Raw genomic sequence first — 14,290 nt, 5'->3', positions numbered from 1 at the left:
TAGGAAAGATATTATCTCTTAAAACAAATATGTAGTCTTTTAAGTCAAAATTAAAAGTTAAATTTAATAAAGGCCCCAAGGATAAAAAAAAACAATGTTTTAATGCCTAAAACCAAAGCTCAGGTAATAGTCAAACCATATTCAAATAATATCCTTAAGTTCATGCAGTTAAATCTAGTTGTGTGTAATAGTTAATATTACCGATTTAATAATTTGACTACCTTTCCCATTGCTAGATAATCTAGCCCATCTGAACAGTTGAACACCACACATTGTACAGCAAGAGCTTTAGCCAAGTCCTTGGTTGTTTCAGTTTTTCCAGTGCCTGCTGGCCCCTCTGGAGCACCCCCAAGGTTTAAGTAGAAGGCACCTATCTGAAAAGAAAAAAAATACATTTATACAATCAAATTCATGTTTAAATTTTAAAAAACTTAGACAATTACTAACCAAATGGATTTTTATCTTTTTTTTAGTTTCTGAGAAGCAATTATACATATCATTACATTGTTGGTTTTGAGCACAAAATTTTCTAACTGCACAAAGAAAAAGCAGTTTAAAAAAATTCAAAAGCAGTGAGAATGTATCAAAATCTCCTTGTCTTCCAATACTTCATATGTCTCCCATTTGTCTTTAAAAGCAAAGAGAATCTAGCCTTACAGGGCTAAAATTAGTTCAGAAAGGTTTTGATTAGAAGCATTTATGGAGATGTTTGTAGAGGACAATAATGACATATTCTAGATGGCTCCCTGCAAAGAGAATGAACACTTGAATGTGAGTGCTAAAAATGGCATCCATCATTTGGAAGGGAAACAGTGACTTATGATATAATTTTGTCTACAATACTCCTGGCTATGTATCATCTTCCACTCTTGTTATGTTCTCCATTTTCTATGCTCCCATAGCACTACATTGCTCTTACCAGCTGTATTACATTCTACTTTGTATTACAGTTAATTACATACACACTTTTTCTCATCAATTAGTCTTTAAGCTCCTTGAGGATAGTATCAGGAGTATCTGAATTATTTCTGGGTCCCAACGATGATTGGAACAGTGGCTTGAAATTTTTAGAAGCTTATGAATTACAGTCAGCTCTCTCTGGCTTTGTTTCATGAAAACCACCATGAGAATTTGTGAAACTTAACTTCTTTGGGGAAAAAAACAGGGTTAAGAGATCAAGAGAAGTCTACTTAATTTTTCTATGAACTGAAAACTGTTCTTTAAAAAAAGTCTATTAAAAAATACCAAAAAAGGGGGTGGCGCCTGTGGTTTAGTGAGTAGGGCGCAGGCCCCATATACTGAGGGCGGCAGGTTCAAACCTGGCCCCTGCCAAACTGCAACAAAAAAATAGCTGGGCCTTGTGGCAGACACCTGTAGTTCCAGCTACACATGAGGCTGAGACAAGAGAATCGCCTAAGCCCAAGAGCTGGAGGTTGCCGTGAACTATGATGCCATGGCACTCAACTGAGGGTGACAAAGTAAGACTCTGTCTCAAAAAAAAGAAAAAAATGTCAGCAGCCCCTTTGAGTGGTGCCTGTGGCTCAGTGGGTAGGGCTCCAGCCCCATATACTGAGAGTGGTGGGTTCAAACCCAGCCCTGGCCAAACTGCAACAAAATTAGCTGGGCATTGTGACAGGAGCCTGTAGTCCCAGCTACTCAGGAGGCTGAAGCAAGAGAATCACCTAAGCCCAGGAGCTGGAGGTTGCTGTGAGTTGTGATGCCATGGCACTCTACCCAGGGTGAAAAAGTGAGACTCTGTCTCTAGAAAAAAAAAAATACAGAAAAAAAGAACGGAGATAGCTAATTGAATTAGCTAATTGAATAAAGACTTAGCTTCTAACACCCTACAGTAATCTTCCTTAGGTTATAAGCTTCTGCTTAGCTCTGCCCATAGGCCAGCTAGTTATAGGAAGAATTTATTTATAGTTCAACTCTAGAAGAAAATTGATAATCATCCCTTTTCCAAAACTAACTCCCAGGGAAATGAGGAAAGTATGTACACAAACAACAATGCTATGTTAAAGATTTATAATAGGAACACTGGGATCTGATCAATGTCATCCAAAGTTAACTGACTAAGAACAAAAAAGTTTCACAACCTCCTTGGTCCTTTGCTGACTCTCAGATGTCTATGGGTCAGTCATCTCTTGGAATCCCCTTCTGCTCCCCCTTCCCTTGACATAAATGGAGCCTAAAGTGCACACTTAGATGGTTCTTTAGGACACTAGTCCACCATCTCCATGGTTTGCTGGCTTTCTGAATAAAAGTTGCTTTCGTTGCCCCAGCACCTTGTCTCTATTATTTATTGGCTGTTATGTGGCAAGCACTATAAGCTTGGATTCAGCTACCAATTTCCATGACATTTCACCCTTTTTAAATGTATGATAGATTCTATACTGTTGATGTCCATTAACTTAACTACTGAAAACCTTAAGCTCTCCCTTCTTTACAATTTCAAGAAAATTCTCATAAACACGTTCCCTTCATTATGGATAATAAATACATATACCAGGAGGCTTTTTCTTGGTGTCTAATGTTGTATTCAAGTGCTTAATGTGATTCTGATTTTACAACTCAAAGTTGTTGGAGTCTGCCTTGTAAGCATATCATAGCTCTGACTTTACTGAGATATCACATATTACAGAAGCATAAGATTTATCTCTTCGACAAATATTTAGGGATAACTATAACCCTAACATATAGACATGGTCCCTGCCCTCAGGTACCTTCCTGGGAAAATAAAGAGTTTGGTGAAACCTTTTATCTTCTAAACTAGACCAAAGGGTGCCCTACCCAGATCCCATTTACCGGGCAATTGTATTCATCCTCTAATTGTTGTGTCATTTGGGAATAGCTCACAGCTGCTCTTTTCTCCTAAGAATTTCTCTCAATTAATAGGCACTACCTCAACAACAAATATCTAAAATACTCATATCCCTGCCCCTAGAGTAACATTTAGCCAATGACAACAAAGGAGTATAAAAATGAGACATCATTGCCCACAAGTGAGATAACTGGGATGGCTGTTCATGCTCCAAAGCTCCCCAGGAGATCAGGCTCCCAATACGTGCCTATTTAGCTTCTTCCCTGTTCTATCATGCTGTGCTCATTTCCTTACAGGTTTTTGGGTTTTTTTGAAGTTTTTTGGCTGGGGCTGGGTTTGAACCCACCACCTCCAGCATATGGGGCCAGCGCCCTACTCCTTTGAGCCACAGGCACAACTCCTACTTACAGGTTTTTACTGAGAACATTCCCTAATAGCATTTGCACCAATGTCCCCAATTTATCTCTGCTTCTAAAGAGTTAAATGGGGCCATGCCTGTGCCTCAGTGAGCAGGGCACTGGCCTGAGGGTGGAGGGTTCAAACCCAGCCCCAGCCAAACTGCAACAAAAAAATAGCCGGGTGTTGTGGTGGGCGCCTATAGTCCCAGGTACTCAGGAGGCTGAGGCAAGAGAATCGCCTAAGCCCAGGAGTTGGAGGTTGCTGTGAGCTGTGTGACACCACGGCACTGTACTGAGGGCGATAAAGTGAGACTAAATTGAAAACATTCTTTAATTTTACTTACTCAGCACTGGTAGAGTGGTGTTTCTTGATGTCCGTCTCAATCCCCAGATAGAATTACCAGATTTAGCAAATAAAATACAGAATGTTTAGATTCAATTTAAATTTCAGATAAACAATAAACAATTTATTAGTATAAGCATGTCCCATGAAACATTTAGGACACATTTATACTAAAAAATTATTTGATATTTGTTTGAAATTCAAATTTACCTGGGACTGCAAACTAATACAACCTTTTGGAAGAAAGTATAGAGAAACCTCAAAGAATTCAAATTAGACCTCCCATTTGACCTGCAATCCCACTACTAAGGCTCTACCCAGAAGAAAAAAAAATATTTTATCATAAAGACATTTGCACTAGAATGTTTATAGTAGCTCAATTTATAGTCACCAAGATGTGAAAACAGCCTAAATGCCCACCAACACAGGAATGGATTAACAAGCTACAGTCTATGTATGCCATGGAATACTATTCAGCCATAAAAAAGATGAAGACTTTAAATCTTTTGTATTAACTTGGATTGAGTTGAAACACATTCTTCTTAGTAAAGTAGCACAAGAATGAAGGAGCAGGAATCTAACATACTCAATACTAATATGAAGCCAGTAGATAATCTAATAGATGCCCACATAAGAGAAAAGCTCAAATCAATTTAAGGTAGGGGGCAGGGGAATGAGGAAGCAGGGAGAGAGGAGGAGGCGGGAGATGCATGTGCTCCCACTTAATAGGCACAATGTTAGGGTGCATGGCACACCTCTTGGGGGCAGGACATAATTATAAGAAGGACTCTACCTTACAAATGCAAACATTGTACCCTAATTCTTTCTATCCTCAAATTAACCTGAAACAATAAAAAACAAAAAAAATTAACATACATATGAACAGAAAAAAAAAAGAAATTCAAATTTACCTGGGAGTCCTACATTTTACCTGGCCACCATATTAGCAAGGTTTTTATAGTCATACCTCTATCTTCCATAGATTCCCAACTAAACACAGACCTCAGCACCACCCCTTTACATTTCAGCTCTCTCCTACTCAACAGCATTATTTGGAGATCTAAAGCACAAATGTACTTTCCTCATCTTCCTGTCATCTCTCTCAGGACTCCACTGCAAAATTTGATACCATTTTCTGATGTTCTGTGTTTGTCACTATATCACCAACACTTTCCTTTTATAGATTATCTCCAATGGACGTGACTTATAACTTTCATACAATAGAATTCAAACATTCTTGCAGTCTACAAAAGCACCCAGAAGTAAATATTCATTACTGTAATTTCACATAAAGAGAATTTGAGATTAGAAAGGGATGACTGTATTTAACTATTATAGATAGGACAATAAATTAGGGTAGCCATATCAAATTTAGATGAGAAAATATGATAGGACACCAAAAAGTAATCTTTAATGTATAAATTAAAATAATTTAAATACATACCAATGTTCTATAACACCTGTCAGTAAGAGGAGTAATGACAAGTCGAGGTGAGTTACCAAGATATTCATAAGCATATTTTACATTGCAATTAATGATACGAACTCGAGCATTTTCATGTTCCCAATAATATCGAAGCTGAGCAAGCCACTGGAAATCTGTATCATGTGAGACACCTAAAAAGAATAAAGTAAAATAAGGCACATAATGCTTAAATGGAAAAATTTGAAAAACAGATATTTTCATCTTTATTAATGGCAAATATTAAAATAATTCATGTTTTTTTCTCTGTAAACTTTCTTTTTTTAAATTTATTTTTCTTACATATACATGTGTATATTAGGTTTCCACTTTTGCCTTCACAGAATTAAAAGGCTAAATTTAATGACAATAATAATATTTAACAAAAGGACTGAGAACAAAAACCTCATAAAGAATGAAAGAAGATAAATACATTCAGAAAAAAAATCAGATGATTGCTGCAACAAAATATTAGGCAATAATAATAGTAATAATGCAAAGAAAGTAACATTCCCATTGTCAGATAGAAGTATGTCTATTATAGAATACTTTAATCAGTTAACTTCTTCTTATTTTGTTTTTTCCAAAGTCTCAAAAAAAATAGACAACTAATATTTATAAGTAAAGGTAAAAGAAAATTTCAAAAAAACAGATCATTCCAAATCTTATAGACAATAGAAAAAGAAATACTTCAAAATCATTCTACTTAATCTGGATACACCTGATATTAAAATTGGAGAAAATATATTATTATAAAAGGGAAATTACAAACATATTTCACTTATAAATGAGGATGCAATATGATAAACAACATATTAATATGTTGAATTTATGTTTAAGTAATGTACTTCGGTCAAAATTAAATACAATTTATATGAGAATTAGTCACTATTTTCTTTTCTTTTTTTTTCCTTTTTTTGAATACATAATCATTAACTACTTATTTGTTACAGAATACACAAGACAAAATACAAATAGCAAACAAAATTTTTTTTCCTTGTTATGTTTTTACCAAAGTCTAAAAAAATGATGACTAATATGTATAAATAAAAGTAAAAAATAATTTCTAAAAAAAAAAAAAAACAATGACATGGTGGGGGAAGGTGAGATGAGACTGAGAAGGAGTGAGGGGGTATGGGCAAATATATATATATATATATAAATAATAAATCTAATTCTCACACAAACTGGATTTCATTTTGATTAACGTATATTACTTAAACATCAGTTTTTAATCCAACATGTCAATATGTTGTTTATCATATTGCATTCTTATTCATCAGTGAAATATGTCTGTAATTTCCCCTTTATAATAATATATTTTTCCTAATTTTACTATCGGGGGTATCCAGACTAAGTAGAATGATTTTGAAGTATTTCTATTTCTACTGTCTATAAGACTTGGTGTAATCTGGTTTTTTTGTTGTTGTTGTTTTGTTTTTTTTTAGAAATAATTCATGTTTTTCAATTTACAGGAAAAAGATCGTGTAAAAAATTCTGTTAGAGGGCCATGCCTGTGGTTCAGTGAGTAAGGTGCCAGCCCCATATACCAAGGGTGGCAGGTTGTAACCTGGCCCCAGCCAAACTACAACAAAAAAATAGCTGGGCATTGTGGTGGGCACCTGTAGTCCCAGCTACTTGGGAGGCTGAGGCAAGAGAATCACCTAAGCCCAAGAGCTGGAGGTTGCTGTGAACTGTGTTCCATGGCACCCTACCAAGGGAGACAAAGTGAGACTGTCTCTAAAAAACAAAAATCTGTTAGAGAGAAAAAGACACAGTATAAGTCTTTGTTTCTAGACACTATCAATATTTTATTTTTAATATTAAAGAAAAAAATCACATACCAATTTCAATCATGTCCATGACTACATCTCTAGCATGGACATCAATAGTAACCAAAGCTCCCAGAGTGATCCTGGTCTGCTTAGACAATTTTCCTCTTACCAGCCCTACAATATCATTTAGTTGATTCTGAAGATCCCTATAGTACTTCTTTAATCCCTAAAAAATAAAAAAGCAATTTGATATTATATAGTACCTAAAACATATTAACTCTTTTATGAAACAATTCTGACATCATAATCTATCTCAATATAGAAATGAATTATAGAAAGAGCGATTTTGTCTAAGCCTAGTAAAACACTGAGAATAATTTTCAAAGAATTGTGTAATTTCAAGTCTATACATAGAAATTTAGAGAGGTATTGCCTTTGCAAAAAAATTAGATAAACCAAGAAATATGGAATGTGAAAGGGGTGGCCTTGCAAAAATAACAGGAAAATAACCTAAATCTACAACTTCTTAACAATAGTTAAAGATAAATCCTATGAGTTCTGCTAACAGGCACCCTGTGGGAATTCTGTTTCACACAACTTCTGAAAACAGCTAAAAATGGAAAAGAGGTATAAATATTTCTCTTTCAAATTTGTTTTTGAAAATCTACTTTTATAGAGTTCCTGAGTAAACAGCAGATCAAGCTACAAGGCCTCAACCATATCTCTAGGATGGCGTCATATCTCCTACAACAATCCCATCTCCAAAGAAAGGCAGGGCAGCCAACTCTTGGACTTTGACATCCTCTAAGTTTGTTATCTGTCTGCCTTCAAAAAGAAAGGAGAAGATGACACAATTTCTCAATTATACCCAATTTACAAACATCTTAAGAAGCCTCAACAGCGGTAGAGGCTAGCACATTGGTCCTTTGCTTCTACCTCCATGCAGGTCCTTTTCCTGCCTAATGAAAAGTAATGAATAACTTCTTCCCTTCCTATTCTTTGGAGAAATCTTTCTCAAAAATCTGAATTCACTAGCTTACACCCTAACAGAATGGAGAAAAGAATGTGGTTGTATAAATAAAAAATGCTTTACCTCTGTCCCACCACTTATAACTTCCTGTGTCTCAGAAGTCCAAAACATTTGAGAAACACAAAGTACCACTTGGCCAGGCCACTCTCGAACCCAGTCTCTTCTTGCAGATTCTGGATAAGCCTGAATAATTTAAATAAATTTCTAACTTTAAAAGATTCATAACACAAAAATAGCTAAATGTCTAACAATACAAAAGTGAAATATTTGGTACAATCATAGGCTAGAACAGACGTGTCCAACTTTGCTCTACCTGGCGTGAGGAAAGATGAGCACCAACATTTTAATAATGGATTATGCCTAGACAGATTTAATTGTTGATTCTGCTGAAACTTTATTTCTATTTAACTTTTATTATACTCTTTTTCTATGGGGAATTGTCAAACTTTTAATGCAGAATACACATTGCCTCTATTATGATGAAATATAAAGGTTTTAGTAAACTTAAAAAAACTAGTCAGATTGATTATGCATATTGATGCTAAGATTTAACTGAAAAGGAGACTATAAAATCCAGTAGAAAACTGTGGTTACATTAGTTGGAACCCTTGTTTTATTTACCCATAGCATTTCGAAAAACTTGTGTGACCAGGATATATAATTTAAACCATTATATATTTGTTCAATTACATATACTTGAACAATCTGTGCTTTGGAATTCAAAGTATACTTTCATTTTTTTCTAATAGTTTTATGGATTTATGGGGGAAAGTTTGATCTTTTTAAATAACAGATCCAAATATAATAAGTTGAAAATAACTGCAGAATAATTTTTGAAGTTGGTAACAATGGAAATTATAATTTTAATACAATTATACCACCTTAGATATAAGAATGTTAAACATAGGATATAAATGCATATCATTATAAAATTTTTCTTACTGGCAATATTTAGAAATAAATGCAAATGACTAATTTAAGTTTCAAAAAAGGATAAACGGTGACTGAGAGCCATTCCTAGGTACATAGAAGGTAAATTTCTATACTGAATAAGGAAATACTTCCATGGATAATACTGATTCTTTCCTGTCCATTTAGTTTGTTTGGAATCACAAATAGCAAAAGGAAAGAAAAAGTCAAGATTTATCTGCAGAACACTGAAGCTGAACAGAATAGCCACCACAAGAAAATGAGCTTAAATGGAAAGGTCTCCTCACTAGGCTGGGTGCAATGGATCATGCCTGTAATCACAGCACTTTGGGAGGCCGAGGCAGGTAGATTCCTTGAGCTCAGGAATTCAAGACCAGGCTGTGTAAGAGTAAGACCCTGTCTCTACTAAAAATAGAAAAACTAGTCAAGTGTGATGGTGCACACCTGTAGTCCCAGCTACTCAGGAAGCTGAGGCAAGTGGATCACTGGAGCCCAAGAGTTTGAGGTTGCTATGAGCTATGATACCACAATACTCTACCTAGGGTGACAGCATGAGACTCTGTGTAGGAGGCACCTGTGAGAAATACTTTGGCAATAAGTGAGATGCATGAGAACACGAAAGTATGTATATCATTGGTTAGCAGTCTCCACAGCTGTGGCGTAGGCAGCCATGGAATTACTTCGGACAATTTAGCCAGGGCTCCTCCTTTGGCTCTGCTTCTTGCTCAGAGGACTCCTGACCTGGGCTCCCCTACTAAAACTGCTGCTGAGATGCTCACTCCTACAAATATTGACTGTGACTTCTAAGGTGCTTTGGCACCTAGGATCTGAATGAGACCCACCCCGAGTAAGCTGGCCCAGCAGCCTGCATCCAGACAGTTGAGGAGGCCGGGGCCGGAGACCTAGGGCCCAGGCTCCGACGAGGCCCCCACAACTCTGTCTCAAAATAACAAATAAACAAACAAACAAAGGACTCCTCACTAATATATAGTGAATTGCTGAATATGTGGCTCCAATGCCTTTTAAACTGTTTCCCTACACAACTGTACTAACATTGTTATTTTATTTATTTATTTACTTTGAGACAGTCTCACTATGTTGCTCTCCATACAGTGCTGTGGCATCACAGCTCATAGCAACCTCAAACTCCTGGGCTTTGGTGATTCTCTTGCCTCAGCCTCCTGAGTAGCTGGGACGACAGGTTCCTGCCATAACGAACAGCTATTATTTTGTTGCAGTTGTCACTGTTATTTAGCAGGCATGGGTGGAACTGGCCAGCTTCAGTGTAAGTGGCCGGCATCCTACTCACTGAGCTACGGGTGCCAAGCCTAACCTTGTTATTTTAATAATAATGTTAGAAACAAAAGAAGTTAAAAAAGTGATTAATTATTAGACTTCAATTGTTAATTTACTGGTACCCATTCAAAAATTCCTAAGAGAAAGCATTTACAGAACATAGGGTCTAATTAAATCCTAGGACACATACCAGCCTGGCTGCTGCGATCACATCGTGAATACTCTGGAGCATTAGATCTTCCACTTGAATAAGCCACTTTTCCACAGCACCCCGTGCTGCTGATGTGGAAATGAGTGCAATCAGCTCCACTCTCTCACCTTCAGAGCTGAACATGGCTTTAATGTCCAAATTGGGAAGGAACTCCAACTTAGCAATGCCCTCAAAGCATTTTTTTAAATGGGGCTGAACTCTAAGAGGATCTTTGGTCTCTGACAAAATCTCTAACATTTCATCATTAGATAAGAAGAAAAAACTACGGAAAAACATGCAAATAGAAAAGCTTCAGTTAAAATTCATCGCACATCACAAACTGCTTTTAGTTATAGCACAGTTGATTATCCAGCATACCGAGGGAAGAAAAGACGTTTCTTTTCAAGATAAGCATTAAGTCCTTTCATAATTTTCTCCAAAAGTTCATTGCAGTTTTGCAGTTTTTCCAATAAACCTGTTAAAGAAGTAGCAGCAAGAACCTGAAAGAGATACGCTTGCTGAAGTCAGTACTATATTCTAGTATAATTATAAGACCTAAATATTAATCTATATAATATGTTAAAATGTTTAAATGTTAAAATGTCAGAAAGTTTATGAACTTTGCAGCAAAATATTTTTGTGATGTAAAAACTACTAAAATTCAATAGATCATAAATATTCTTATTCAAGAACGTTACTTACAAATGAGAAGTTATGACTGCTGTGCATATTTTCATTTTTCCTACATTACGTTGAATAATGTCAGAAAAGTCTGTTAGGTTGGTGTGTAATTTAATTCTTTTTTTTTTTTTTTTTTGAGACAGAGCCTCAAGCTGTCCCCCTGGGCAGAGTGCTGTAGCATTACAGCTCACAGCAACCTCCAACTCCTGGGCTCAAGCGAGTCTCCTGCCTCCGCCTCCCAAGTAGCTGGGACCACAGGCGCCCGCCACAACGCCCGGCCATTTTTTGGTTGCAGCCGTCATTGTTGTTTGGCGGGTCCAGGCTGGGGATTCGAACCTGCCACCTTAGGTGTACGTGGCTGGCGCCTTAGCCGGTTGAGCTATAGGCGCCAAGCCTGTAATTTAATTCTTAATCTTACAACCATTAACCATAAACTCAGCAAGCTACAGCAAGAGTTGGCAGACTACAACCTATGGGTCAAATCCAAGCCTGCTACCAATTTTGTGTGGCCCATAAGCTAAGAATTATATTTTAACTTTAAGAAGGTAAAAAAAATCAAAAGAAGAATATTTCATTATATATGAAAATATCAGTGTCAAAAAAAAAGAAAAGAAAATATCAGTGTCCATGAACAAAGTCTTATTGTCACACAGACCCATTCATTTACATATTATCTATGGCTGCTTTCTCACTACAATGTCAGCAGAATTGAATAGCTGTAAAAACTTTCTTTCTTTTTAATAGTTCATCTCTTTGTAAAAACTTTCAAGGCCTAAAATATTTACAGTCTGGGCTCTGACAGAAAAAAATTGCTGACCCTGAGCTAAAAGACAACATGTTTCATAAAGATTCTAAAATCAAGTAAGGCAAAATCCTTAAAACTCATAAATGTCAGTGCACTACTGACTCTCAGTAAGTCCAGCAGCACATATAGTTTTTAGTCTAGCACAGATAGTTGTTCACCCAGCTTTAGAATAAACTGTCATTTCTTAAGTTGAATAACAAATTAAAAAGTGTGTATGTATGTACTACATGTACATAAAATACATAGTCTGTCTTTCAACCTTAGATCAAACTCAGCAAGGTGCTATCCTCACTGGGAGAGACACACAGGAATTGAGACTGAGAGGACAGCAGATTCTGCCCCACCCCCAGCATACAGTCACTGAGTGGAAGGTCAGGTGAATCACATGCATTATTCATTCTTTCTCTCCTTCTCACTCAAATAGTTTTATCTGTCTATTTATTTTGTGAGGAGAGGAGAAGTGAGTGTATATAGCAGAAGTCAGGTGAATCAAATGCATATTTGAAACTGAAGAGTTGTAAGTAATGTATAGAGTTATAAGTAATGTATCTTATGAACTGAAAAGTAAAATTATTTAAATACTTGAAGCTTTTGTTACATGTTTCTGAACTTTATAGTTTATATACAATGAACAGGATTAACTCTTGTAACCAGGACAAAGGAGTCAAATGCTTTCTTTAATATTCAAAAATAAATTTTCACCTACTGTAAGAGAGGAAATATATACTTCACCTTTGGATCTTTTGCACAAAACTTCATGATATCCCTCCAATGTCTGTCTACTGTATGAAACTGACGCCCTTCTTCTGGCATCTGTTGCATGATATCTTCTGAACAAAAGATAGGCTCCAAGTACAGCCATTGAGCTTGTACTTTTAACCATTCATCAATTGTTTCTTGTATTCGAATCAAACGGTCCTCCCATTCCTTAATGAGAAGCACACTGTACTAAATTCCAGTTATTAAAGAAGAGCTATAAATTATAGCAATGAAAATATACTTAAAATTTACTACTATTTTTAAATAATGCAAAACAGCTTACAGCTTAAGGTCACTTATGGTATCTCACATAAGCATTAGAAAAACTCTAGGAGGTCCAATGTATTCCTAAATCACTAGAGTTCACAACTGTAGATAACTGAAAAGTTAGACCAATTTCCTAATTTCTAACTGAACTATCCCAACTCCTAAAAGCCTCCAAGAATATATTCCTGCTCTACACCAGTGGTTATCAATCAATGATGGGTAAATTTATCTTCTACTCCAGGGAACATTTGACAATGTCTGAAGATATTTTCAGTTGTCACAAGCGATAGGAGGAGGACAGCACTGTTGGCAGGATTTCTTTCTCCAGTAGGTCCTTAGTCTCAGAGATTCAAAGAATGAACCCAAGAACCACAGATCAGTGGTAAGATAGGATTTATTAGATACAAAGGAAAACAGAAGGAATAAAAAGTACCAGAGCTTCTGGCAGAAGGAAAGACCCAAGTGAGAAGTCTCATACTGGTTTTCCATCTAGAGGGATGTAAGGTCTTGAGAATTATATTTGGCCAGGACTTGGTAGATGGAAGACACTTTTTCAGTGTGGATGAACATATTAACAAATGAATATAATCCCTCCAGCTCTAGGTACAATGACAGAGAGTCCACTTCAGAAGAGTCCTACTTACATGAAATTACCTAGGCCTAGGAAATGGGGGTCCCTGTCCAGCCCCGAATGGGGGAACCCTGTATTAGTACTGGATTCTAGTGGGTAGAAATCAGAGATCTAGCTAAATGTCCTACAATATACAGGACAGCCCCAATAAGAAAGAATTATAGAGTCCAAAATATCAACTGTGCCATTGCTCCATATCAATACAATTTGGAGAAAAATAAAATAAAATGGAAAAAAAAAGCTTCCTTATTTTCATAGATCCCCTGGAGTTGACAAAGATTATTTCATTAGCTAAAGACCATTCATATAGTCTCTCTTTTGGTTCACGAGATTAGGCCAGGCCAGGTTAGGTAGCTCATGCCTACAATCCTAGTACTTGGGGAGGCTAAGGCAGAAAAATATTTTGAGGCCAAGAGTTTGAGATAACCTTGAGTAACATAGCAACACATCATCCCCATAAAAAATAAAAAATAAAAAAATAGCTGGGCATACTGGTACATGCTTGTAGCCCTAGCTACACTGGAGACTGAAGGCTGAAGGATCATTTTAGCCCAGGGGTTTGATGTTATAGTTAACTATGATTGTACCACAGCACTCTAGTCTAAGCAATAGAGCCAGACTCCATCTCTTAGTAAAAAAAAAAAAAAAAAAAAGGTAGGAGGATAGGCTAACCTGATTCATGGGAAAACGTCCAGCCTTATGGCTCTTGGAACAACATTACTATGCTTTTCCCAAATAATATTTGTTATTATCTTTTATAAAGCACTATTTGTGCATAAATTAAAACCAGACTTTCTTCGTTTGAATTCCAGCTCTGTTATTTATTAGCTAGGTGAACTTGAGCAAATTACTTGTCCTCCTATACTTTGGCTTCGTTATTTATGAGTACAAATAGTAAT

Source organism: Otolemur garnettii, unplaced genomic scaffold, assembly GCF_000181295.1.
Source record: "Otolemur garnettii isolate 467f Iridium unplaced genomic scaffold, OtoGar3 scaffold00015, whole genome shotgun sequence".
NCBI classification, from domain to species: Eukaryota; Metazoa; Chordata; class Mammalia; order Primates; family Galagidae; genus Otolemur; species Otolemur garnettii.
Note: the sequence above shows the minus strand (reverse complement) of the source record.